The 27,069-nt window shown below is 44.1% G+C and overlaps 1 protein-coding gene across 2 annotated transcripts in view; it reads right to left on the bottom strand.

Annotated features, from left to right (window-relative positions):
- RGS6 (regulator of G protein signaling 6) overlaps positions 1-19,838 on the bottom strand; it is a 606,196-nt gene extending 586,358 nt beyond the window's left edge. Inside the window, exons 1-2 of one of the 2 annotated variants that reach the window (XM_045451433.1) lie at positions 19,740-19,838; positions 17,187-17,462 (exon numbers count right to left, since the gene is read on the bottom strand). The gene's annotated coding sequence lies outside the window, so the exon portion shown is untranslated. Of the gene's footprint in view, positions 1-17,186; positions 17,463-19,675 lie in introns of both variants that reach the window. The other variant, XM_045451428.1, reaches the window with a different exon arrangement.
- Positions 19,839-27,069: the final 7,231 nt, after the last annotated feature.

Here is a 27,069-nt window from a genome sequence, read left to right as displayed (position 1 = left end):
CATTCCGTCGGTTGCCTTTTAGTTTTGTTGACCATTTCCTTCACTATGCATAAGCTTTTTATTTTGATGAGGTCCCAATAGTTCATTTTTCCTTTTGTTTCCCTTGCCTCCAGGGACGTGTTGAGTAAGAAGTGGCTGCAGCCAAGGTCAAAGAGGTTTTTGCCTGCTTTCTACTCAAGGATTTTGATGGCTTCCTGTCTTACATTTAGGTCTTTCATCCATTTTGAGTTTATTTTTGTGTATGGTGTAAGAAAGTGGTGCAGGTTCGTTCTTCGGCATGTTGCTGTCCGGTTTTCCCAGCACCACTTGCTGAAGAGATAGCAATAAAGATTCTTAGACCTTAGTTGAAATTTCTAGTGAAGGGACTAGGGAATCTGCTTTTGAACAAAAATTTGCATTGGTTCGCAAATTGTCCTCTATAAATGGAGGGCAAGGCGACTAAGAAAAGAGACAGACATTCTAGATTTGTAGGTGACAATTTTAATAAGCAAGGGAACTCACATACAAGGCTTATCTTGAACAGCCAGCCACAAGATGAGTAGATCTCCACACCCACCTGCCAGAATCTTAAAGTTCATGCAGAGGCCTCAACAGGGTCCAGTCCACATATCCAGTTCAGATGGTCTCAACCACGCATTACTCTCACAAAGCTTCATCCTTTAAATGGCTCCTAGTGCGGGAACAGTGGGCAAAACAAACATTCCAAACATACTGGAGGAATGAGAGGCCTCCAGTTGCCCAGATCCAGCTCGAGGGTCAACCAGTGGTCATGTATTCTCAGTTACCTTCTCTGACAGTTTGTGACTGACCCACAGCCTGTGGGATGCTTCGTTCATAGAATGCTCAGCATTTTTCTTATTACTAATTGCATGATCTCTTTCTCAGGAAAAGGCCATGCAATTCATGATGATAGTTTAGCACTTAATCCGCAATTTTAAAAATTGTGTGTCTGGGGATGGATGTGTTTATGTCATGATGCTGGAATGGTGATGTCTGAAACTCAGAAGTAGTGTTTGGTCAGAATGGAATGTGTATTTACAAAGGCCCCATGCTTAATAATAGGGATGCAGGGAGGTGTATATATATAACCAATACACATGGGAGAAAATTTACATCAATGACAAGTTTTTTAAAACCTACAACAGCTCCCAAAATAACCATGGGATTCTGTTCACACCAATTGTTTGGACCAAGCGTCCTCATCAGATCACCTCATAGACATTATTTCAGACACTACCATCCAGAGGTTGTGGTCAGAATTGTCACAGAATAGGCAGCTGCTCATGTGATAGGACTTGAAATCTTGGACAGGTCCCCTCAACCAAAAATATCTATTCTTCACCCTTCCCCCAATCCTCTGCTGCTAGGTGCTGGGATTCCCAGCTTATCAAATTCAGTTATAGGCATGTTTGTTTAGGTAAATGGTAAATGGTAAGGCAGGTACTTCAATAAGAAGGCTCCTTTATTGAGGCAAAATCTGTCAGTTACAAACTCTATCAAAAGTCCCAGTCACCTAAGACCGCAGGTAGCCCCCAAAAGCAAGAACATTGAAATTGAACACATAGCAACCTCTGTAAAACATAGCAAAGCCTTCTTCTTAAGGAGAACCTTATTTTAATCCAAAGGCCTTTTGCAGGTGTTCAAGAACCAGAGCTCAGCTCAAAGGGTATCCTCAGCCCTCTTCAGAATCTTGTGTTTGCCAACTCCTCATTGACATTCTAAAGAACATAAAAATGAAATTTGTGCCATTTGTCCAAACCAAAGCCTGGACAGGTGGCCCTGTGTCTCAAGATAACAGAACTGTATCCTCTGCTCAAAATGAATTTTCCTGCAATAAATGTTGTCCCTTTTCCCACCATCCCCCAAGACCCAGCAGTAGTTTTCTCTTTAATCTCTAGAACATTTTAATCACCCCCCAAAAGTTCCTTCTTTCTCCTTTGTAGCCAGTCACCTCCCTTTACCCCTAGTAGGCAGCCACTGGTCTGTTTTCTACCCCTATGGTTTTGCCTTTTCCATAATGTCATATAAACAAAATCATACTGTACAGTCATCCTGTGTCAGGCTTCTTGTCATGCCTTTGAGACCCATCCGTGATGGTGCCTGTGGCAAGAGTCCATTCATTTTTACTGCCAAGTGGTGTTTTCATTGTATGGATATACCACATTTTGTTTATCCATACCAGCTGTTCTTTTGATAAGTATCACGCTTCTGATATGCTATTCTCCCAGGAGGCCATGACCCACTTGAACTTTACTGATAGATAGAACATAAAAATAGACCGTAACAGACACGGTTGTCTACCAAACCCATTCCCAAGCCATACCCATCCTTGACCCCTCCTCTACTCTCTCCTTCCTCTTTGCTGACTCCCCCACCCCCCTTCTGGCAGCTATAACTAAGAAGACCTAATACCACTTCCACCAGAGTGGATCTTTATTAGACTAAACTACTCATGCTAGTTCCATTTCTGTGGCTATGTTGTAGAGTTATGACCAATGAGACTTGATGGATAATCTGCTGGGGGCTTCTGCGGTACTTTGGGGGATCGGGGCTACGGACGTAAAAATAGGTGGAATTTAGGGGCACCTGGGTGGCTTAGTCCATTAAGGAACCGACTCTTGATTTCTGATCAGGGGTGAGGTCACGATCTCACAGTTGGTGAGTTCCAGGCTGTGTTCCAGAGTGTCGGGCTCTGTGCTGACTGAGGCAGCCTGAGCCTGCTTGGGATTTTCTGTCTCACTGTCTCTCGGCCCTTCCCCCTGCCCCTGCGTGCATGCACTCACTCTCTCTTTCTCAAAAATAAATAAATAAACATATTTTTTTTAAATAGGTGGAATTTAAAGTCATGGAACCTCGAGAATTTCCTGTAGCAGTGACAGCGTCTGCAGACAGCAAAGCAGGTTCAAGATTGGAAGACTTCTCCAAGCATGTGGTTTGTGTTAATTACACATACTCATACACACGCACATGTCCTGATACAAACCCATGGGCCTTCCCCTCCCCCTGAAAATCACTGTTCTAGTCTTTCTTATGAGGCTTCCAGCTGGAGCACCAGGAACTAAGGGATTTTAACCTGCATCTGAGTGAGATATAAGTGTGTCCATTGGTATTTACTTGCCCGTATTTAATATACATCCAAGCAAGTAATTAGCATTTAAAATACCCTGACCAGAAACGCTATTCTAAGAGCGGTTGCCCCAAGTTGATCTTTTCTCCATTCATGAGAACGATTTCTAAGAAATATCTCGGAGTTCTTTTCAATTAACTCAAAATGCCTTCTTATTCCTATTTCTCTCCATTCTGACCTCCTTGCCTGAGGAAGTCTTCATGTCCCCCCTTTCTCTGCAGTAGACCTCAGCTGCATCGTGCACACTCAACCATCAGCCCTCCCCACCAGCCCCCACCCTCGGTGGTTCCGTGCTGGGGTTTGTCTTCCATACTGACCTTCGCCACATCTTTGATATCTCAACTTTCCTTATTTATAAGGAGCATGCTTACCGTCCAGCAAACTGGGACCACAACAGTAATTAAAGGTAATTCCCAAATTTCTTTTGGTCTGGATGATAATGCTGCTGAGCTGTCTTGGGCATGTTAATCACCAGCACAGATCAATCAGCACCTCAGCCTCCCGTTCTCCTCAGCCCTAGGGGTGACAGATTGCAAAGCCCTTAGTCTGAACTAGCAGGTGTTAGGGGTTTTCCTAAACCTAGAACAATTAATTCATCCTGTTCATGCAAAGCTGCGCTACCTGTGCAATATTTCTGGCCTTGCTACGTACTTTGAGTCCCACTGATTTCACCCATGAAAAATACTTCTGATGTGCATTGTGCTAATGAACAAATCCTCTGGTGTTGATGGGATATGGATAACTGAAGCCGTGTTTAGCTTACCGTGTTTAGTAAGCCCACCCCTTCACACACACGAGCTTCAGATGAGAGTCTCTAGAAACTCCCTAACTACTCCTAGAATTAGGCACTCCTGACTAGGATACTTCAAATATTAACTAACTGCCTGCTGATCTGTTCATGAAACTTCACTAACGCATGTACATCTTGGTGACATGCAGGTTAAAACTCGGGTTTCTCATCCCCCAAATTCTGTTGAATCGGAAACATACAATGGGGCTAAAAACCAGGGAGGTACCACACACTCTGATTAATTCGGGTGGTTCAGATACAGCTTAGAGTTCGAGGACTCCCACCCTCGAGAGGAGGCGGAGAGGGACTGCCCTCGCCCATGCATGCACTCACTCTAGAAAAATCGGGACAAGCGAAGGGAAGAACCAGCCCTCATTCTTCTCTGCTTCTGAGGCTCAGCTGTGAAGTTGGGAGCAACTGGGAGATTTACAAGCCACAGATGACAGAATCCACTCCATATCTGGAGTTCCCCAACCTTCTCTGGGAGCACGACCACAAAGGAAATGGGTCCTTGTCTCTTTCCTATTTATCCCAGCACTGGGGTGGGTCACGTGTGATTTTGTTAGGAACCTCCTTTTCTGGGGAAAAGAAAAACTATTCTTTAACCAAAAAGAGGAGGAGAAATGGAATACTTTATTTTATATATTTTTTAATGTTTATTAATTTTTGGGAGAGAGAGACAGAATGAGAGTAGGGGAGGGGCAGAGAGAGAGAGGGAAACACAGAATCCAAAGCAGGCTCCAGGCTCTGAGCTGTCAGCACAGAGACTGACGCGGGGTTCGAACTCACAAGACGTGAGATCATGACCTGAGCCGAAGTTGGCCACTTAACCGACTGAGCCACCCAGGTGCCCCAGAATTTGAATACTTTAAATGTAACTGTCTAGAAGCCAGAGCTGTCCTGTACCTCAGGTAGGTTTCAAACAAACCTTTATCATAGTAACCCAACCCCGTTCCCACTTACCATGTATAATATTTGCCTTTTGTTTAAATATATATCTTAAAATGCAATAAAATCGTATTATCTCTAAGAAATAGAACAATTGGCTAAAATGAAGATTAAAAACTAATCCCCAGGGAAATTAGTAGCATGCTTAGTTTTGAGATGATAGGTTGTTTAATAGAATTGCATAGCAGGAATGAAAACTATTTTACGTAATGGAAAAAGATCAAGGTTTAAGAAAATATACACACATAAATATTTATCCCGAGAGAGTATTTTTAAGTAGGAGATTTTTTTTTAACTACTATATCAAACTCAAATGGGAACACAAAATTATTTTGGGTAAACCAGGTCTGTTTGTATCTCTTTCCTCGCAATTAAAAAGTAAAAGATTTCGGCAGTAAAACCCCATCCCAATAAACTATGCATTTTCTTTCTCTTGGGAGGCCTCTAAAATCAGGCGAAATAAAGAGAAGGAATCTATTAGCTAATCCTTTCATGGGATCAGGGCTCAGCAACTGATTTAGTGTCGCAAATGGAAAAAATGGAAACAAGCCTGTAAACGGTGAGTGCAGCCTCATTCTTTAATTGCACTGTGTTGGTAAACACGAGACGGGTTTCCCAAATGGGAGAGACTCAAGCTGCAAAATCTAAGAACCACACCACACAGCGTTCAGTTAAAGCGTTTTCCAAGTTGGCCTTCTAGGAGAGAGGCTGGAATTGACAAGAAGACACCTGACCTTAGAAGTCCCGCGTGCTCACATCTGCAGTGAGGCTGCAGCTTATTCTGCAGATGAGGAAATGGGTCCAGAGAGAAGCAAGAAGCACTGAGGAAAGATTACAGTTGGAACAGAACTCAGCTCTCCCGGTTCCTGCCCTGCTTTCTTCCTCATGGCGCTTTTCAGAGTTTTTGCACTTGTTTGATTGGTATTGCTTTTTTAGCTGAAGAACACTCAGAACTAACATAATAATAGAAGGAACAGCTGGGCCACATGGGGGTCTGCTGCCCAGGCCATGACTTCTATTGACCATGAGGGCTCCCCCGGTCACAGGTAGAAACCACTGTGGTTTCCATTTCTCCCAAATCCCTGTTGCTTGACCTTGGTGAAGTCTAATCATTCAGTACTTCTGTCCCCATTTGTAGAGTGGTGCTGAAAATCTCTTCCCTGCCAAGCTGCTATAATGTATTCTTTTTTTAATGCATTTTTTGAAGTTTATTTATTGAGGGAAAGAGCACCCGCCCACAAGTTGGGGAGGGGCAGAGAAGAGAGGGAGGGGACAGAGGAGAGAGAATCCCAAGCAGGCTCCACATTATCCATGTGGAGCCTGATGCAGGGCGTGAACTCACAAACCATAAGATCATGACCTGAGTCGAAATCAAGGGCCGGACACTTAACAGACTGAGCCACCCAGATGCCCATAAAATGTATACTTTTGAAAGCAGAGGCAGGAGAAGAGGGTGTGTGACATCAACCCGGCACCCTCTCTCTGATGAGGCCTATCACTTGGACTATGTGACCCCCGACACAGGCGAGGGGTGCTCTGACAGCATCAGGGTCTACTTGCCCACAACCCCACATCTCCACACATCAAAGCTGGCAGGACAATCCCATACGTGTCTAAGGCCATTTGTAGCACTGAAGATTGTCGTGATGCCAGAAGCATTGGTAATTAGCTCTAAACTACTTGAAGATTCATCCTGGCTCTGGACGTTAGGCCTGACCCAGGGGCATACCTCCCAACCTGACCACCTAGGGCATCCTATTTCTGGATTGGCTGGAACCTGACCCTGGGCTTTCTTGCCGCCTATTTTCACCATTTTCCTGCCTGGAGGGGACAACTGAACTGAGATTCCCCAGCTTAATCCCCTGCACACGCTTCAGGCATGGGTTCTCAATGGTACTCACCTAAAAATAAGCTGGGATGCTTCTCGAAATGCCTGTCCCCAGATCCTGATTCAGTGGCTTTAGTGGCTATGTCCTGAGAATCTGCATTTTAACAAACAGCGTGACTGTGGATCACTGGTCCTCCCTCTTTGCCCTGCCCTGCTGACCCAAGACACAGACCAGCCTCCTGACCGGGCCAGCAGTTGCCTCCATGGCCATCCTGCCAGGCTTGTCCCAGCCTTCGACACCTTAATTACCTAGTTCCTTCAGGTGCCTGCTCTGCGAGGTCCATGAAAGACCCCACACCACAGCGGTGCTGTGTCTAAATGTGTGGGCCTATTACCAGAGAACAGGCTCCAAACTCAGGTTCAGCTGCTCACCACTCAAAAATCGATATTCAAAGGACAAGTGGTGGTGGGAAAGGAAAGTTTGCTTTATGCAGGAAGCTGGCAACCTAGGAAGAGGGCGGGCGAATGCCTCAAAGACCCTCTTCCTCATCCTGGGGGGAAACCAGAGGGCTTTAAAGATGAAGGCGTGGGAACAGGGAGGGGGGCTACGTGCAAGAGAAGCGGGTGCCCAGGTGGTTAGTCATACGTCGCCGTGACCCGGAACAGACTTGCCCGCATCAGCGGCAGCTGTTTTTGAATTGTAGTCAGGCTTTATCTTCTGGGAGAGTTGAGTCCTTCACTCCTCAAAGCCAGTGGCCTGCAAATCTCAAAGAAAGTCAGTTAGTTCTGCTACAGATCAAGGGAGTAAGGTCAGAAAGCCAGAGTGGGTAAGCTTGAAGCAAGTTAACCCTTAAGACCGGTTGGAGTGCTGTTATAGGCTCAGCCTCTGGAGAATTCCTACAACATGGCTGTCTCCCAGGCCTGCGGCAATACACTTGAAATCAGGCTAATTTTCTTCCCAGTGCTCAAAACACAAAGGATTCGTTTCCCCCTCCTTTCTTGAGCAATAAAATTTGTTTGCCTTGAGGAAAACTCAGAGGCCTATTTACCAGAAATTTCTTGAGGGCAGCTTCTTCCATCTGCAGGGCCCTTTAAGTGGCTAATGGAAAACTCAATCAACAAGAAAGATTTCTTGGCCCATGTCACTGGAAGGTCCAGAACCGGGTCAGGCCTCAGGCCTGGCTTGATTCAGTTTCTTTCCATCTGCTTTTGTTTTGTTTTGTTTTCAGTGTCTCTGCTTGACCTTCCATGGTGTGAGCAGCACTGAACACACGCCCACACACCGCAGAAGGAGACAGAATGTGCCTGCTGTGACATTCTAAGCAACCAAATCTTGAGATTCACCCTGATTGGACTCTGCCCATCACATGTCTGCCCCTGAACCAATGATGGCAGACGTGCTGACTGCTTCAATCCCACCCGAAAGTCAAGAGTGGGATCAGATTCTCCCAGTAGCACAGGCTATACGGGAGGGTGGACACAGGTCCTATTAGGGTGAACGAAGGGAGGAATGGGGTTCTGGGTAGTCTCGTAACAATGGCCGAAACAGCTACAGCTGGCTCACAATTCACACAAGGGATTCACAGGTATCTCTCTGACTAAAAGCAGCAGAAACCAGGTACAAAACAAGTCTTTGGTGGTTAATCCGGTACACATGAATACAAGCGAAGGTGCCGTGAGGGGTAATAGAAGATCAGGGCTTCTTCCATCAAAGATTTAGATTTAGATTTAGATTTAGATTTAGATGCTTTTTTTTTTTTCCTGTGAAGACATTGGTATCACATTGTGTTTTAAAATACAACACCTGTTTTATAATCGGGGCCTTAGGGACCCAGAAACAAAAAGAATTGATTCTTTTAAGAGAAACCGACTGGTAAAAGGAAAGAAACCCTTGTCAGCTGGGAGACACCTGAGTGAGTGAAGGCTCAAAGCCAAGCTAGAAGAGAAAAAAAAAAATATGATCAGTTAGGGTTCCCAGAGTGGAAAACAAGCTCACCAGAGCCCATGAAAAATCTCCAAGAAGCAAAAAGACAAGAAAAGTGGAGTTGGTCCTTGTGTGGGTTTTCTTACATTCTTCCCCTCCACCCCCTAGCCCATAGAAGGTAGTCCCGAAGGATTGTAGGAACCCAACTCCCATTGCCAACGACTGACTTAGGAAAGGATAAATATGGACCATGGCTGACAAAGAACCTCTCCTCGCTTCTCCGAAGAAACACAGGAATAGACAATCCCCCTTCTTCCCCTGGGCCTAGAACTTGGCAGTCAACTGGCCTGAGGACCAAACCCACCCACAAGGAGAATGGGACGGGAGAGACTCAGAGAAGGACAGCCAGGGTATGTGTACCACCGGGGGGCCTGCCCCACTCTGTTATCCCTGTTACACAAGGTAATAAACCTCCCTCTGCTGAGCCAGCAGGAGTCAGGACTTGGAATTACTTGCCGCAGAAAGCTTTCCCACCGACACAGTGGTGTTTTGGTAACCATACGTTCTAATAGTTCAATTCAAGCAGGTAAACTTGAAAATCCATTTTAATTATTGGTATAGGATGTTTGGGGCTGCAAATCACATCATGCATAGGTAACAGGCTCTAACCAGTAAGGCTATTTCTTTATCTTTACCTAACAGGAAATAAGTAGGTAGATACTTCCAGGCCATCCATCTAATTAGACTCAAAATCTGTCATCCTCGGAGAGTAATGTCAAAAAGCAGGTAGGGAGACATGGAACTTTTTTTCCCCATGTCTCTTCTTTGTTCAACAAAGAAAATTGCTGAAGCCTCTGACCACGCTTCCTTAAGTCTCATTGGCCAGAACCGGGTAGATTACATGACCACCTTCCCTGTAAGAAAGTTCCTGGTGGTGGCTTCCAGCATCTCATGGAGCTGGCTCTGCCAGAAAGGCGGATATAGGAGGAGAATGACATCTGGGTAGGAGGCCCTGTCTACTTAGCCAAATCCCCCAGCCCAACTTCCTCCAACCCAAGTTCTCTGAAGGAAGAATTTCATACTCTTCTAGCACAAAATGTATAATAATGGATCAGTTTAGTTCCAAACATTATACATTTAACAAATAGCTGGATATCAAATTCTTAGAAACATCTGTGTTGTTCATTGTGTGACGGGCCAACAGCAGAGAGAGCAGGGAGGGAAGAAGCTCTCGCTTTGCTGGTAAATCACTACAAAGCTCTCTTTCTGGAGGACACCTGGCTGGCTCAGTCAGTTGAGCATCCAACTCTTGATTTCGGCTCAGGTCATGACCTTGCAGTTCATGGGATTGAGCCCCACATCAGGCTCTGCACCGTCAGAACAGACACATAGACAAATGGAACAGAATAGAGAACCCAGAGGGGCACCTGGGTGGCTCAGTCCGTTAAGTGTCCAATTTCGGCTCAGGTCATGATCTCATGGTTCATGAGTTCAAGCCCCGCATCAGGCTCTGTGCTGACAGCTCAGAGCCTTGAGTCTGTTTCGGATTCTGTGTCTCCCTCTCTCTCTGCCCCTCTCCCACTTGTGCTCTCTCTCTCTCTCTCTCAAAAATAAATAAAAACATTAAAATAAATTAAAAAAAAAAAGAACAGAGAACCCAGAAATGGACCCACAAACGTATAGCCAACTAATCTTTGACAAAGCAGGAAAGAATATCCAACGGAATAAAGACAGTCTCTTCAGCAAGTGGTGCTGGGAAAACTGGACAGCGACATGCAGAATGAACCTGGACCACTTTCTTACACGAGACACAAAAATAAACTCAAAATGGATGACAGACCTAAATGTAAGACAGGAAGCCATCAAAATCCTAGAGGAGAAAACAGGCAACAACCTCTTTGATCTCTGTTGCAGCAAATTCCTGCTAGACATGCCTCCAGAGACAAGGGAAACAAAAGCAAAAAATGAACTATTGAGACCTCATTGAGATAAAAAGCTTCTGCACAGTGAAGGAAACAAGCAACAAAACTAAAAGGCAACTGACGGAATGGGAGAAGATATTTGCAAATGACATATCAGATAAAGGGTTAGTATCCAAAATCTGTAAATAACTTATCAAACTTGGGGCACCTGCGTGGCTCAGTCAGTTAAGCATTCGACTTTGGCTCAGGTCATGACCTCACAGTTTGTGAGTTCAAACCCCACATCAGGCTCTGTGCTGACAGCTTAGAGCCTGGAGCCTGTTTCAGATTCTGTGTCTCCCTCTCTCTGACCCTTCCCCAGTCACACTCTGTCTCTGTATGTCTCACTCTCAAGAATAAATAAACATTAAAAAAATTTTTTAAAAAGGAACTTACCAACTCAACACCCAAAAACCAAATAATCCTATGAAGAAATGAGCAAAAGACATGAAAAGATGCTCAACATCACTCATCATCAGGGAAGTACAAATCAAAACCAATATGAGATATGACATAACACCTGTCAGAATGGCTAAAATTAACAACTGAGGAAACGACAGGTGTTGGTAAGGTTGCAGAGAAAGGGCAACCCTCTTGCACTGTTGGTGGGAATGCAAGCTGGTGCAGCCACTTTACAAAACAGTATGGAGTTTCCTCAAAAAATTAAAAATAGAGCTATCCTATGACCCAGCAACTGCACTACTAGGTATTTATCCAAAGGATACAAAAATGCTGATTCAAAGGGTAACATGCACCCCAATGTTTATAGCAGAACGATCAACAATATCCAAATTATGGAAAGAGCCCAAATGTCCATTGACTGACAAATGAATAAAGAAGTTGTGGTATATATATACAATGGAATATTACTCAGCAATTAGAAAGAATGAAATCTTGCCATTTGCAACAATGTGGATGGAACTTAGAGATTATGCTAAGTGAAATAAGTCAGAGAAAGAAAAATATCGTATGATTTCACTCATATGTGGAATTTAAGAAACAAAACAGATGAACATAGGGGAAGGGAAGGAAAAATGAGATAAAGAGAGAGAAGGAGGAAAACCGTAAGAGATTCTTTTTTTTTTTTTTTTTTTAATTTTTTTTTTCAACGTTTATTCATTTTTGGGACAGAGAGAGACAGAGCATGAACGGGGGAGGGGCAGAGAGAGAGGGAGACACAGAATCGGAAACAGGCTCCAGGCTCTGAGCCATCAGCCCAGAGCCTGATGCGGGGCTCGAACTCAAGGACCGCAAGATCGTGACCTGGCTGAAGTCGGACGCCTAACCGACTGCGCCACCCAGGCGCCCCAAGAGATTCTTAAATACAGAGAACAAACTGAGGGTTGCTGGAGGGGTCTTGGGTTGGGGGATGGGCTAAATGGGTAATGGACATTAGGGAGAGCACTTGATGGGATGAGCACTGGGTGTCATATGTAAGTGATGAGTCACTAAATTCTACTTTTGAAATCATTAGTTTTTATTAATTTTTTTAAATGTTTATTTTTGAGAGAGAGAGAGACACAGCGTGAGCAAGGGAGGGGCAGAGAGAGAGGGAGACACAGAATCCAAGGCAGGCTCCAGGCTCTGAGCCATCAGCACAGAACCTGATACGGGGCTCAAACCCACGAACTGTGAGATCATGACCTGAGCCGAAGTCGGATGCTCACCAACTGAGCCACCCAGGTGCCCCACGAAATCATTAAAAAACAAAAAAACAGGGGCGCCTGGGTGGCCCAGTTGGTTGAGCATCTGACTTCGGCTCAGGTCATGATCTCACAGCCTGTGAGTTCAAGCCCCATGTCAGGCTCTGTGCTGACAGCTCGGACAGAGCCTGGAGCCTGCTTTGGATTCTGTGTCTCCCCCTCTCTCTGCCCCTCCCCTGCTCACGCTCTGTCTCTCTCAAAAATAAATAAACTGAAAAAAAAAACCCTGTTTATCATATGTTAAGATATGACTCTCTCCTTGGATTTTTTGCATTTTCAGAGAATAATCTTCATGAGAAAAAAGCCCATGTGATGAGGTAAACTGGTTGCAAAATTATCCATGGGCCATTACAAACTAGGTAATTATTTCCTTTCCTTTCTGCTTCTCTACCCAAATGGAGCACAACTTTTGATGTTCTCCCAAGCTTTGGTCATTCTAATACTGCCTTTCTATTTTTTCCATACTCTCTCTCCTGTTTCTTTTAATAAATAATTTTTCTTTAAATCAGTTCACTTTTCCCTCTCAAATGTATTTTATTTTATGTTATTTTTTAAGTAGGCTCCATGCCCAGAGTGGAGCCCAACACAGGACCTGACCTCACGACTGTGAGATCAAGACCTAAGCTGAGATCAAGAGTCAGACACTTAACCGACTGAGCCACCCAGGTGCCCCTCCTCCCTCAAATTTATTTTAACAGAAAGTGTTGTGCCACTGCCTCAAATAGAAAAGTATAATGACTTGCCAAAGATAATGATAGTCATCAAATAAACACGCAACTATTAAAATAGAAGAGTATTCAGATGTTTAACTCCAGCCATCCTCTCACACACCACCAGTGGGATATCGCTCTAAGAGGCGGCTTTTCTCTCCTCCCAGGAGGTGAGTTAACATTTAAAATACCCTGACCAGAAACGCTATTCTAAGAGCGGTTGCCCCAAGTTGATCTTTTCTCCATTCATGAGAACGATTTCTAAGAAATATCTCGGAGTTCTTTTCAATTAACTCAAAATGCCTTCTTATTCCTATTTCTCTCCATTCTGACCTCCTTGCCTGAGGAAGTCTTCATGTCCCCCCTTTCTCTGCAGTAGACCTCAGCTGCATCGTGCATACTCAACCATCAGCCCTCCTCACCAGCCCCCACCCTCGGTGGTTCCGTGCTGGGGTTTGTCTTCCATACTTACCTTCGCCGCACTGTTGATATCTCAACTTTCCTTATTTATAAGGAGCATGCTTACCGTTCAGCAAACTGGGACCACAACAGTAATTAAAGGTAATTCCCAAATTTCTTTTGGTCTGGATGATAATGCTGCTGAGCTGCCTTGGGCATGTTAACCACCAGCACAGATCAATCAGCACCTCAGCCTCCCATTCTCCTCAGCCCTAGGGGCGACAGATTGCAAAGCCCTTGGTCTGGACTAGCAGGTTAGTGATGGGGTTTCCTAAACCTAGGACAACTAGGTTACCCTGTTCATGCAAGGATGGTTAGTTACCTGTGTGTTGGGAACGTCATCGGAAGGACATGACCGCCAATTGGAGGCTCCTCACTCCTTCCTCTGTCCTGGGAATATGCATCCTGCTTGCCTTTCCCACTCCCAGAGGCTACTTCAAGGACGTAGCCTTAAGATAGTGATATGGTATTGAGAACACCTGCACAGTATATGTGACTGAACCCAGTGAAGGCCCCTTTGTAACATTTTAAGATTGGGTGGGCAGGTGCAGGGATCCATTTGTCTCACATGTAAGCTTCCGTCGCTGTTATTGAGATTGCCACCCACCTACCCGTGATGGCCTGCCTCTTTCTTTGGTCTCTCCCTCCCTTCTGAGTACAGAGGCCAGTTTCAGATTTTACCAGGAAAGCTCCCAAGACGGTTGCAAACCAATGCTGTGTAAACGTTGCTCACTCCACTCGTGAGTGGACATACCTGTCTTAAACCTCACTCGTGAAAAACAGGCTTTGTATGTGATCCAACAGGAATCCTCATTATGGCTGACGATGGATGTTTTGCCCAACCTAGCAAGTGGGAATGGAAAAATGACTTCAGAAGATTTAGGAAAAAAACGAAGAGATGTAGTGTCCGGTGAATTGGTACGTTGCAAAGCAAAGTGATACCTTTCGTCTCATAGAAATTAGGCCATCTTGGCCAAAGGCTAAGCAGTAATGTCGGCAGTTTTTTTTGTGTGTTTTTTTTTTTCAACGTTTATTTATTTTTGGGACAGAGAGAGACAGAGCATGAACGGGGGAGGGGCAGAGAGAGAGGGAAACAGGCTCCAGGCTCTGAGCCATCAGCCCAGAGCCTGACGCGGGGCTCGAACTCACGGACCGCGAGATCGTGACCTGGCTGAAGTCGGACGCTTAACCGACTGCGCCACCCAGGCGCCCCTAGGCAGTTCTGTAGAGACGTCTCTGCTGTGTGCTCTGTCATGATTCAAAGGAGTCACATACTCTGCCCATTTATGAGCTAAATGTGCTGATGACTCTGCTTTTTATACCTTGCACTTCCTTGGAGACAGAAATATTTACATTTGTGAAGACATTTAGGAAGTTCTTTCACATATATTTTTTTTTCCTTTTCTTTTCCTCAAGACCTGAAATCAAGCCAGAGCGGGCCATACGTCTTAGGGACAAAAAGACACCAGAAATGGTGAGAAGTCGAAACAGGGTCATAGGAACAGAGCTAGGAAAAGAACTCAGGTGTCAGGGCTCCATACCCGATCACTTTGCCATGCAGGCCCCAAGGGGTCCAGTTCCAAAAGAAATGCATATTTCCCCAGATTGCTTCTTTCCTGCTGGGTCCCCACGGTGAGAACGGCACCACTAACCCAATCAGCAAGCTGGCAACCTTGACCCCTTCCTAGACATCTCCCGTTCTCATCAGCTCATCCTTCACACTGACTCTCAAAGTTGTCCCTACTCTCTCTCTCTCTCTCACCACTGCTGCCCTCATCATCTCTCTCCCGGACCCTTAGAATAGTGTTTTAATGGGTCTCTGCCTATGGCTTGGGAACTGGTCCCTATCCAATTATCCACCACACGAGCACCTGAGTGAGCTTCCAGCATGTAGCTCTAGACATAGCTCCCACTTGCGTTGAAGTCTCTAACTGTTCCTTCTTGAATGGAGAAGTACGACCACTGGAGTCAACCACTCTGTTTCTCTTTCTCTCTCTCTTACACACACATACACACACACACACACAGAGGCAACTGTAGGTTCCACCCCTACTAAATTGCATTCAGTTTTCTGAATATGCCAGAAAATCTTATAACTCTGTTTATAGTCCCTGGGAGGGCATTCCATCCCCACTGGGCCACCCCCACTAACCAACGCTGGCTTAGATATCAAGTTACATCCCTTAGGAAGTTCTGCCTGATCCAACAGAGCTGACACTACCCGTCCTGAGGCACATTGTACCCTGGACATACTTTGGAGGTCCGCAATGCCTTACCGGGCCCACCCATTTACGTTCCGTCGCCAGCAAAACCTGAGCTCCTAGAGGATAGAGAAATATCTTAATGGCCTTTGTATGTTCAATGCCTAGCATGGAGGAAACACATCATGCATTTTTTTAACACAAAATGCATTATAAATGAGTGAATTAATACATTTCTGTATCAAATAATGATTACTCCCCAAGTAGATCTTCTTTTGTATGTTAGATAAGGTTGAAGACCTTCAGGGAGCACTCAAAACTTTGTCCAGGGGCGCCTGGGTGGCTCAGTCCATTAAGGGTCTGACTTCAACTCGGGTCATGATCTCATGGTTTGTGAGTTTGAGCCCCATGTTAGGCTCTCTACTGTCAGTGTAGAGCCCACTTCAGATACTCTGTCTCCTTTTCTCTCTGCTCCTCTCCCCTCATTCCCTCTTTTTCTCTCCTTCCCACCCCCCTCAGAAATAAACATTTAAAAAAACTTTGTCCAGTAAATTTGTCCTGTAAGTGGGTAAACCTCTTCTTCAAGGAAAACAAATAGCCCATAAAGGACCAAACCCTCGACTTTTTACTCTTGACCTTCACCCACCAACTGCCAACCAACTCTAAGGATTTTCTTGGCCTACTGGTCAAGGGTAGCTTTTGACCCAATCATGTACTTCCCCAATTTGCTCTTTCTTACTTAGGTCATGGTTTCTCTTTCCTTAGTGAATTATTGATTCTAGATGAAGGGAATAGCTTGCACATACTGTCTACAAGGAGTAACAGGGACATTGATTTGGCCACGCTTAGGGTTTTATTTTAGGAAGCTATGGGAAACCAGGCGGGGTAGGTAAGGCCAGATGTGAACAACAGTATGTTAGCACTGCACGAGAGCTTAGAATCTGGCTTGTCTAGAGTTTCCTAGAGTGGGGTCTACATATATCATCATGGAGGAGTGTAGGTTGATTTCACATAGATATATGCACAAAAAAACCCATTTTATTTTAATTATGTGCTTATTTATGTGTATTAGAAAAAAGGTTATCATCACTTTAGTTCCACGATTTCACATATATTATTGCCAAGACTTTGTTGTTGTTTTTTTTAAAAAAAAGACTTAAGTAAACAAATGAATCAATTTAGAAGAAAAAATGTTAAAAAAAATAACAACATGGCGAATATTATGAAGGCGACACACCCGAATGACTGAGGCTGGGGAAGTGCTGAGCTAGTATAACACCTCTTCATGTCTTATGTGGGGAAATCCAGACCCAAAGAAGCTGAATAACATGTCCCAGGTCAAGCAGGTGGAAGGCCTGCCACACCAATCAAAAGACCAGCTCAGCCATCATTCAGACACTGACTATACCAGGTAAACTTATCGAATAAAAAATGTTTCTGTTGTTATCAAATGAAAATATTAAAACATAATTTTAACTCCGGGAACGACTCGAGGATAGGGAGGGAAGGTGGGAAAGAAAGAGGAGCAAACCCACCTACATCACCGCAGCCTGGCCCCAGAGTGGAGCTTCCGTACCGCTCTTCCTGCAAAGACGATGTGAAACCCCAACACTGGAAACTCTTGCTAGAAGATTTCCTGAAATGATCACTCATTCCGCGCTGTCCTCTCTGTTCCACTTCATCACGCTCGAAGTTTTGCCGGCTGGGATTTTTGCTGTCTTGGCAAACATGGTGATGGTGTCAAACCTAATGTTTGCTAAATTTTTGCAGAAATGCTGAGAAGACTTCCGTGGGGGCCTATTGTCAATTATCTGGAAAAAGAGAAGTTTGCCGACATTAGAAACAAGAACTGTGTGGGGTTAGGCTCTGGGTTTTAATGAGAAGAATTCAAATTAGAATGTTGGCTATTTCCTATAGCTTGCTAAAAATAACCTGGGTGCCTGCTTCCTTCCCTCACACTTCATTTTCGGTGCCTGCTCATGCTGAAGAGGCAGGAGGGCTGGAAAATGCTCCTTGGGATTTTGCACCAGTGCTCGAAAGATCTGTGCTTCAGATCAATGTAATTTAGCTTTGACGTGCTCTCTCGTGCACCAACGGGCATGCTCCTTTGGGCTCCTGTCAGATTTACACTTGAGGAAGCTTGAAGGTGATAAGGGGACCACACACACCACGCCCTGTTGATCTTCCCTCTTCATTGTCTCTTTCCATCACTGCCACCAGCTTAGCCCAATCATTCCTTGCCTGGGATGCTACAAGACCCTCTGCCTGCTCTTTCTACCTTGAATCTACCCTCTCCCCACCCAGTCACACGGCAACCAGAACAATCTTTTCCAACACAAAGCTGAACACATCCCCCACCACTATCATGACCACTATCACCAATTAAAACTATTCAATGGCTTCCCATTGCTTGTATGATAAATATTAGAATCCTTGACGTGGTCTACAAGCAAGGTCCTCCCTGATCTGAGCCCTGGAACCTCTCCAACCTCAGCCCCTCTCCCCTTCACTCTCCCTGATCCAATGCAGAGTCCTTACTCCTTGTACTTCACCAGGTCCCCACAGGGCCCCCAGCTCATTCCCTCCCCTTCCTTCTTTATCGACTTAATTCTTGGTCATCATTCAGGCCTCAACCCAGTCATCACTTTTTTAGGAAAGCTTTTTATGACCCTTTAGACGAGGTCAAATCCTTTCTCATATTGCCTCTCCTAGCCCCACGGAGATCTCTGCTTACCAGCACTCGTCACCACTTCCTTTGCACATTTATTTAATGATTAATTGGTTACTAGTGTTACCCCTCTTGATGGTAGCTCCACGAAAACAGGAACCACATCTGTTTGCCCATCCTTGTATCTTCCATCTCTAACATCATGCCTGGAACACAAGAAACACTCAGTATTTCTTGAAGGAAATAAACATCAATCCCCTGAAAGACCCAAGCCTCCCTCTCTCGCACAGGTCCTTTCCAAGAGAAAGGAAAGTATTACTGCATTCAACTGTAGCACTTTCTCAACGTTTATTTATTTTTGGGACAGAGAGAGACAGAGCATGAACGGGGGAGGGACAGAGAGAGAGAGGGAGACACAGAATCGGAAACAGGCTCCAGGCTCTGAGCCATCAGCCCAGAGCCCGACGCGGGGCTCGAACTCACGGACCGCGAGATCGTGACCTGGCTGAAGTCGGACGCTTAACCGACTGCGCCACCCAGGCGCCCCTGTAGCACTTTCTCTACCTTGATCGACACCATAAACTCTCATTTCCCATCCTTACTGTCCTGACCTTAGTCCTCCTGATGGGATATGTTCTGTAGACGATCGACTGGGGGCAGGCGGTTCCCTGCATTTCCCTGAAGTGCTAGGAATACATTAGTATTGTGCTTTTTCATCATAAACCAGTCTGACTTCTGCCTGGATCTTCCAAAGGAATTGTCCCTACATAAACCACAGTGCCTCTCTCAGTTTCTTGACTCAGATGGAAGGTCTCATATGTCATTTTCCCTATTAAGTTAAAAAATACATATTTTTCTAACATCTCTGTGCAAACGAAGCCTTAGACACTCACTTGTGTTGTGGAGGAAGTTTAGAGAGTGAGGGCAGAGAGGGAAAATTAATGGCGTCAAGGCAGGTGACTCAAAGGTTTCTAAATGAAGTTGTTTTTTTTTTTTTTAAGTCTATTTATTTTGAGAGAGAGAGAGAGAGAGCAAGTGGGGAGGGGGCAGAGAGAGGGAGAGACGGAATCCCAAGCAGGCTCCGCACTGTCAGCGCAAAGCCCAATGCGGGGCTTGAACTCATGAACTGTGAGATCATGACCTGAGCTGAGATCAAGAGTCAAACGTTTAACCAACTGAGCCACCCAGGCACCCCTGAAGCTTTAAGGAATCTGTCTCCATGGGGGATCAGGGGAGACAGGAATGGTGAGACAAGCAGCCGGACCTTCAAGGCAAAGGAAGGTTAAAAAAAGCTGATGTAAAAGGGGAGATGTCCTCTCTCGTCCACTCTGCCCCACCCACAGCTCCCTGACCTACCGTGGACCAGTCCTGTGGTTTGGAGTCAGGTGGTCCTGAGGGCCCCCAATGGCACCCTGCTCACCATCTTTTCTGGAGGATCAGCATTCAGCTTCTGGTGCTTTGGAAATCCAGCTCAGCCCACGATGAGGGAGTTATTATTGGCACATTCTTGAATTTTATCAGTGTTTTTAAACAGTGATCACTGTGTGACATACAGAAGTCCAAGAAAAGGCTGTGAGCACTGGGAGATTAATCTGCTTGCTCTGGGCCAGCTTCCACATGCCAAATGTTTGGGTCAGGGTCAGATCAAGGCTGCAGATGGTCGCCGGCAGAGAGCTACTATTTTGGGGGCACAGGTCATGGGAAAGGCTTACAGTTCAAAGTTGGCTTCTATGTCTGTCCCAGGACTTTTCCTTCAGCCTCATGTATCACAGTCATCAACAATCCATCAAATTTGAGGAAATCCTTGTTGCTTAAAGACCCTGATATTATACTGCTATAGAAGCCCACAGGATTGAGGAGAGGGCGGGCAACCTCAGACCTCTCCTGCCTCCCATAGAAGGGGAAAGAAAAAGGGAAATATTTAAATATCATGTTATGTTCTATCTAGCTATATATTTTTCAATCTCTGATTTGAGCTGAGTTTTAGGAATTCTGTGTCCCTTTCAAAAACTACAGCTGCGAAGAATACAGAAGATCACATCAGTGTATCTTGTTAGAAGATATAAGTTCAGATTTCGTTCTTTTCCTTTTTTAAAATTTTTTAAAAGTTTATTTATTTATTTTAGGAGGGGAGGGGTGGAGAGAAAATTCCAAGCAGGCTTCTCGCTGACACAGTGCAGAGCCCAATGTGGGGCTCGAACCCGTGAACCATGAGATCATGGCCCCAGCCAACATCAAGGGTCAGATGATTATTTTTTATCCTAATGTTTATTTATTTTTGAGACAGAGACAGAGCACAAGCCAGGGAGGGACAGAGAGAGAAGGAGACACAGAATCAGAAGCAGGCTCCAGGCTCTGGGCTGTCAGCACAGAGCCCGATGTGGGGCTCAAACCCATGAACTGTGAAATCATGACCTGAGCCAAAGTCGGACTCTCAACTGACTGAGCCACCCAGGTGCCCCAAGAGTCAGACATTTAACTGACTAAGCCATCCAGACACCCCTAAGTTCATATTTCCAAAGGGCAAAGATCTGACTTTTGAGATGGTTCATCCGGGAAAATTTTCCTAGCTAAGTGGATGACAGGGAAAGCTCAGGGTCATGCTAGCCAATGAGAAGTCCGTGTAGTTCTATTGTTTCTCATTTACAGTCTATCCATAGATGGGAAGAGAAACTGATCAAGGGTGAGAGTGACCTATGAGTTTTGGGGGAAGAGCAGAAAGGACCCTTGTCTAATGTTAGGACTCTATTTTTCAAACTTTAGATCAGTATCACCTGGGAGCATTTTTAAAGTGCAGATCTTCAGATTTTCATGGCATGTGGCCCAGCCATCTGCACTTTCAGTGGGCATTACATGTAATTCCAAAGCAGCCTGAGGAAAAGCCATGCTAGGAAAGCTAAAATCACAATAGGGGTGGGAGGAGAAAGGATAAAGGTATCTAGAATTCACCATCATTGTTAAAAAGCCCAGGGATGAAAGGCAAATATTAAATATAAATCCAGGAAAAATTCGGGATATTGGAAAGGTGAGTTCCATTCAGACATCAGACAAGACCAGAGTTAGCTTACCCGTAAATGAGAGCAGCTGCAAATTTGTAAATTAGGTACCAAGTTTTGGTTGTTAAGTGAGAGAAAACCCAATGCAAATTGGCTTAAGCAAAAACTCAAGAACCTATTGGCTCACGTAAATGGAAAGTACAGTGGTAAAACTGGTCTCCAAGGTTTTCAGGGGCTCAAACATCACTGAAACTCAGTCTCTCTGCCTTTGTCTCTTGAATGTTACATTTCTTCCATCTTGGTTACCCTTTTCTCCTCTCGTGGAGAAGATATCTGCCTGAAGTTCTGACTGTTCATACTTGATTCCAGGTCTGGAACCAAAGGAGAAAAGGAGAGAAAAGAGAACTCCTTTGTCCAGGTTATTCCATTAAAAAAAAAAAAAAAAAAAAAATCCCAGGATTATCTCTGATTGGATTAGCTTGGGTCACATGACTACTTCTCGCCAATTAGGGATTCAAATACAATGTTGCTAAGATCTGGATGATTTTCCTACCCCTAGATCAGGAGATTATTTTCCTATCCCTAGATCTGGTGAAGGGATAACCCAACCCCATGGATTAAAAGTACAGTGGGAAGGGGATATAATTTCCTAAGAAAAAAACCCAAGATCTCCTTCCTAGAAAAAGACGAAATAGATTCTGGGTAGCAGAAACCATGATTGTCTGCGACAGTGGCTGAGAAATATTTTTGTTTAATTACACAAAAAAGTCGTGTTGACCTTAAAAATAAATCTGCCAGTTATCTTACAGCCAACAAGAGGAGATTATCTGGAGAATAGCAAAGAATTGTAGTCCAGGACAAGTAAGTTACTGCAAAACCACAGACAAGTCCCGCTGAGCAAAGAAGCACACCCCTTTATAGAGAATGAAACAGGGAATTTGGGATGGCTGTCACAAACACAAAGTCCATTAGAGGAAATTAGGAGTTGGAAGTATAATTGCTTCTCATTGGCAAGTTGTGACAGTCTTTCATTGGCTGGGCTATTGCCAGGGAAGGAGGTAAGTCTTTCTTCTTCCTGCTGGAATAGTAAAGTAGTAGCCACATCCCACTCTTCCTGGTCTAGGAGTGACCAGGAGTGCTAGGGTGTAAGAGCTCCCCCTGCCGGCCTCCAGCTCCATTCTAAAGGAGTTTCGTTTTATTAATTTCCACAATATCTATCGGTTAATATTCCCTTATTTTAATATTAAGTATCGAGTTCTACATTTCAATGTGGGTATTATACTATTGTAATAGCCTGTTTGTTTCTAATTTTCCCAGTGGATCATAACCCCATGAGGGCAGAGACTGTATTGATCTTGTTTATCCATGTGTAGACAAGGAGTCTTTACAGTAGGATGTGCAAAAAAGTACGGTACACGAAGACAATGGTAGAACTTCTACTCATTTTTCTTACCTAATTTCTGGGAGGATAGAAAGAAGCTTTATTAACATTTAGCGTGTGGCTATGTGGATTGGCAATGACACACTCATTATGTTCAGCAGTGGTAATGGTAACAAGGGATCCCAAGAGACGAGAACTCCACTTGTTCATCCACTCTTCCGGCTCCTGGCCTCCCACCCAGCACCATTCAGACTCGCTGCCTGATGCTATGATTTGTCTGACTGACCCTAGGACCTCTCTCTCAGGAGGTACCTTCATCCAAGTGGGACACTCACTTTCTATCTGATCCCAGCAAACTGGATGTCAGATGTACTATAATCTGTCAGTCCCTAGCGATCTTGATCTAGAGCCTTACTATTAATGAACGCAACCTTTCCAAATGTAGGTTGGAAAATAGGCTGACCTCAGTCAGCCAACTGGGCTTTATCAAACACCTAGTATACCAGGAAGAGGGAGATAAAGACATTCATAAGGGAAAGGCCTTTCCCTCAAGGAGCTCAACTAGGAAAAGAAGTCAGGTAATTATAGAGGTGACTGCCATTTAGAGAGGCAAGGATGACAACTGCACATGCTTTCTTCAAAAGGCATCATTTCCCTAAGGCAGTCTTATATTTTTTTTTCATGTTTATTTATTTTTGAGAGAGAGAGAGAGAAAGAGAGAGGTGGGGGGAAGGACAGAGAGAGAGGGAGACACAGAATCTGAAGCAGGCTCCAGGCTCTGAGCTATCAGCACAGAGCCTGACTCGGGGCTCGAACCCACGAGCTAATGGTGAGATCATGACCTGAGCTGAAGTCGGACTTAACCGACTGAGCCACCCAGGCGCCCCTCCCTAATGCAGTTTTAAAGGAAGCACTGCTGTTGACAGGAGCGGGTCTTCCTTCACCCCAGATTCCTGGAGTTCTTTTCAATACAGTGTTGGAATTAACCCTGCCATGCCTAGACCCAGGCCAGTATATCTTTTGTAGGTAGAAACAAAGGAGAAAGGATTCAGACCTGGCTGATCCAGTGAGTCAGGATATCAGCTTGTCAACAAAAATCTAAGAAGCAAACATTAGACTCCTAGATTAGGAAGCAGGCACATCACCTCCCAGGGCTCATTCCAATAAGGTAAACAGACTGGCTGCACTATCTGTCAATCTGCAATGGTTGCAGGCCAACATCGCCAATGCCCAATTTTATGTTCCATTAAGATTTCAATTAATCTCGGGGCGCCTGGGTGGCGAAGTCGGTTAAGCGTCCGACTTCAGCCAGGTCACGATCTCGCGGTCCGTGAGTTCGAGCCCCGCGTCAGGCTCTGGGCTGATGGCTCAGAGCCTGGAGCCTGTTTCCGATTCTGTGTCTCCCTCTCTTTCTGCCCCTCCCCTGTTCATGCTCTGTCTCTCTCTGTCCCAAAAATAAATAAACGTTGAAAGATGCTTAAACATAGAAAATGTATGTATTTAAAAAAATAATAATAATAAGATTTCAATTAATCTCTTCCTCATTTAGTCTCAGAGAGGGATTGATCTGCCTTTAAATAAATACCACACAATCTTTCACTTGCAAAAGGCACATAAGCTTATATATTTGATTTATGTTCTTTCTCATGTCTAGAAACAGCATCTATTCTTTCTCTATCTATATCGACTTTGCCAGAAATTGTAGTTCCAAGAGTTTTCCTCTCTGTTCCTAGGAAGAGAATTTTTCTGTGTCTGAATCTTATATTTCCCAACAGTTTCACACCTCTTTGTGAGTTTACAGACTTTTAAAAACTGTACCGGTTAAGTAAAATGTGCCAAAAGATACCCAAAGTTCTCTTTGAGGTACCCAAGTCTCCACATCTAACAGGAACAAAAGGTTTTGCTTTTTCTTTAAACCCAATAAGATATGCTGCCACTCAAGTCACCGTGAAGAGTGAGCTACCAAAAGAACCTTTGGTAAATTTTTTGTCTACAAAATGAGTGGGGCAATTCATGTGTTTCCACAGCCTGCGTCTCTCTGAATAAAAAGAACAACATCTAAGAGGAGAAAATAGGTTATTCGTGTCCCATAGTTGAATCATTTAGACGTTTTTTTTGATGTAAGTAACAGAAAACGCCACTCAATGGTTAAACAATAAAGGGCTTTCATCCACCATGCAACAAGAAGTCCTAAAGCACTTTGGTTTTCAGTTGTCCAACTATGTCATCAAGAACCAGATTCTTTTCTCCTCAGAATGTAGACTCTGTCTCAAGCTTGACACATCATGATAGAAAGATGGCTGCAGCAACCTCAAACATCACTTCCTCACATATCAATACCCAAAAGCTGTGAGACAGAATGTTCCATCCAGAAGCCCTGCAAAAAGGCTTTCCTCACATTTCATTGACCAAAATTGATGACACACCCATTTCTAAACCAATCACTGGCCTGGAAATTGGTATTATCAAGATCCAATCCCCTAAAACATCCATATGACCAATAAATGTACAAAATTAGATTTCTGTTAGCAGGGAGGAATGGCTGTTATGTAGGCAATCCGCAGCTTTTGTGCACAAGACCAACCGACAGATGAGGAGGTGGGAGTGGGATGGGGATTGACCCAAGCAGCTTTGAGGAAGCTCACTTTATGTTAGCCTGAGCTTTCAACCACTGGAGCCATTCCATTAGCTCCAGTGACAACAACTGAATGTATTGTCTCTAAGATATCTTTGTTAAGACGTGTATATATTAATTGGCAAGAAGAATGATCAATAGGTAACCTATGTCTATTGGCACGTAGACAAGAATTTATTGGTCAGATTAACTATAAGTCAGATTGGAAACAACATTAATAATTGGGTTAGACATTTTCACATGTTTACCATGTGCTGGCAATGTATGAAATGCTTTACATGGTTTATAGATTTTAGAGATGAAAATTGCAGCCATCTTTCTACCCAACTGTAAGATGATCACTTACATCTTACACCTTTAAAAAGTTAAAGATTATATTCTGGGCTGCCCTCCTTAATGGGTGCTAAACTGTTCCAGATTTTATATCCACGTTTCACATCCAGGAGAGAAAATTTTGTTTCCTAGAATTCCCAGCAAAAGTTTCAAGTTACCAGTTGGTTGGATCACCTGTGAGTCAAACCCTGTGGCTGAAAGAACACGTGTTAATTGCGCTAAAGCTGGGTTGCTTGAACCAATCACATCAGCGAAGGAAAATGAGGTTACCTGGATTGGCTCAAACCACACAGTGCCCATCCCTAAACCTGAGGGGTTGGGGCAATTCCATCTAAACAACATAGTTGTTACTTACTGTGGAGGAGTTAAAGTCAATGTTGGAGAGACACCCACAGGTTCTTAACAGTGTTTTCTGGCAGGGGGAAAGTGGGGGAAATTTGCAAAAGGGATCCAGTTTACAAAAGTATTCACGCAGACTGGTGAAACCCTACTGATACTCCAGGGAGGAAAAAGTAGCTCTGATGAAGAATTTTCTTAGTAAAGTTTATAAAGAAATGGGTAAGTACAAATTCACACTTGAAAAGTTTGCTTCTGGATGGGTTTTACATTTTTAAAGTTGCTTTCGTGCATCTATTTGTCATTTATTTCTTTTTTTTTTTCTATGGTCAACTTGTATGATTTTTTTAAAACATTTAAAGGCCACTTTTTTTTTTTTTTAAGGGGAGAGGGTGCTTTACTGACAGGTACTTGGAAAAGCCAGCCCAGAGGACATCACCAGATATTTTCCCCACATTAACATCGCTTAAAGGGAATTGTATTTAAAACAATAATATTGGGGTCATTCTTAACTTTAGAGAAGAATTCATCACAGGATGCGTGCATTGAAATGTGTTATTATCAGTAAAAGTGTTCCATATTTTTAGGAACATTTCTATTGAATATACGATGTCAATTTCATAGGCTACCCTATCTCACAGATGCTAAAGGTTTCAGACTCTGCTGAATATATTTCCACTAGATTGGACTGAACACTGGTGACCAATGATCATTTCAAAGAGAGAAATTTCGATAACCTTCCAAAAGATGAAGACTTTATATTATATGCCAAGCCCCTGGTTGTTCCTTTGAGAAAAAAAATTTTTTTAATGATCCTTACTCTTTTGAAAGCAGTCCTCCCTTACTGAAAAAAAGTTTTTTTAATAAAAACTAACAACAGGCGTATGGGAACAGCATCAGGTGTCCCTCTAGTTCCCAACTGCCTTCTTTCACGTTCCCAGCCCTATTAGGCACTTAACAGTGTGTCTGATTCAAACTTTAGTGAGTAAATCTAGGTGGCTAAACTTTATAATCACCACATCGTGGAGAAGGAAATTACAGCTTTGAGAGATTAAGCAACTTGCTAGGA

This window comes from Leopardus geoffroyi, chromosome B3, assembly GCF_018350155.1.
Source record: "Leopardus geoffroyi isolate Oge1 chromosome B3, O.geoffroyi_Oge1_pat1.0, whole genome shotgun sequence".
NCBI lineage: Eukaryota > Metazoa > Chordata > Mammalia > Carnivora > Felidae > Leopardus > Leopardus geoffroyi.
The sequence above is the reverse complement of the archived record's forward strand: the minus strand, read 5'-3'. Positions and strand labels throughout refer to the sequence as shown.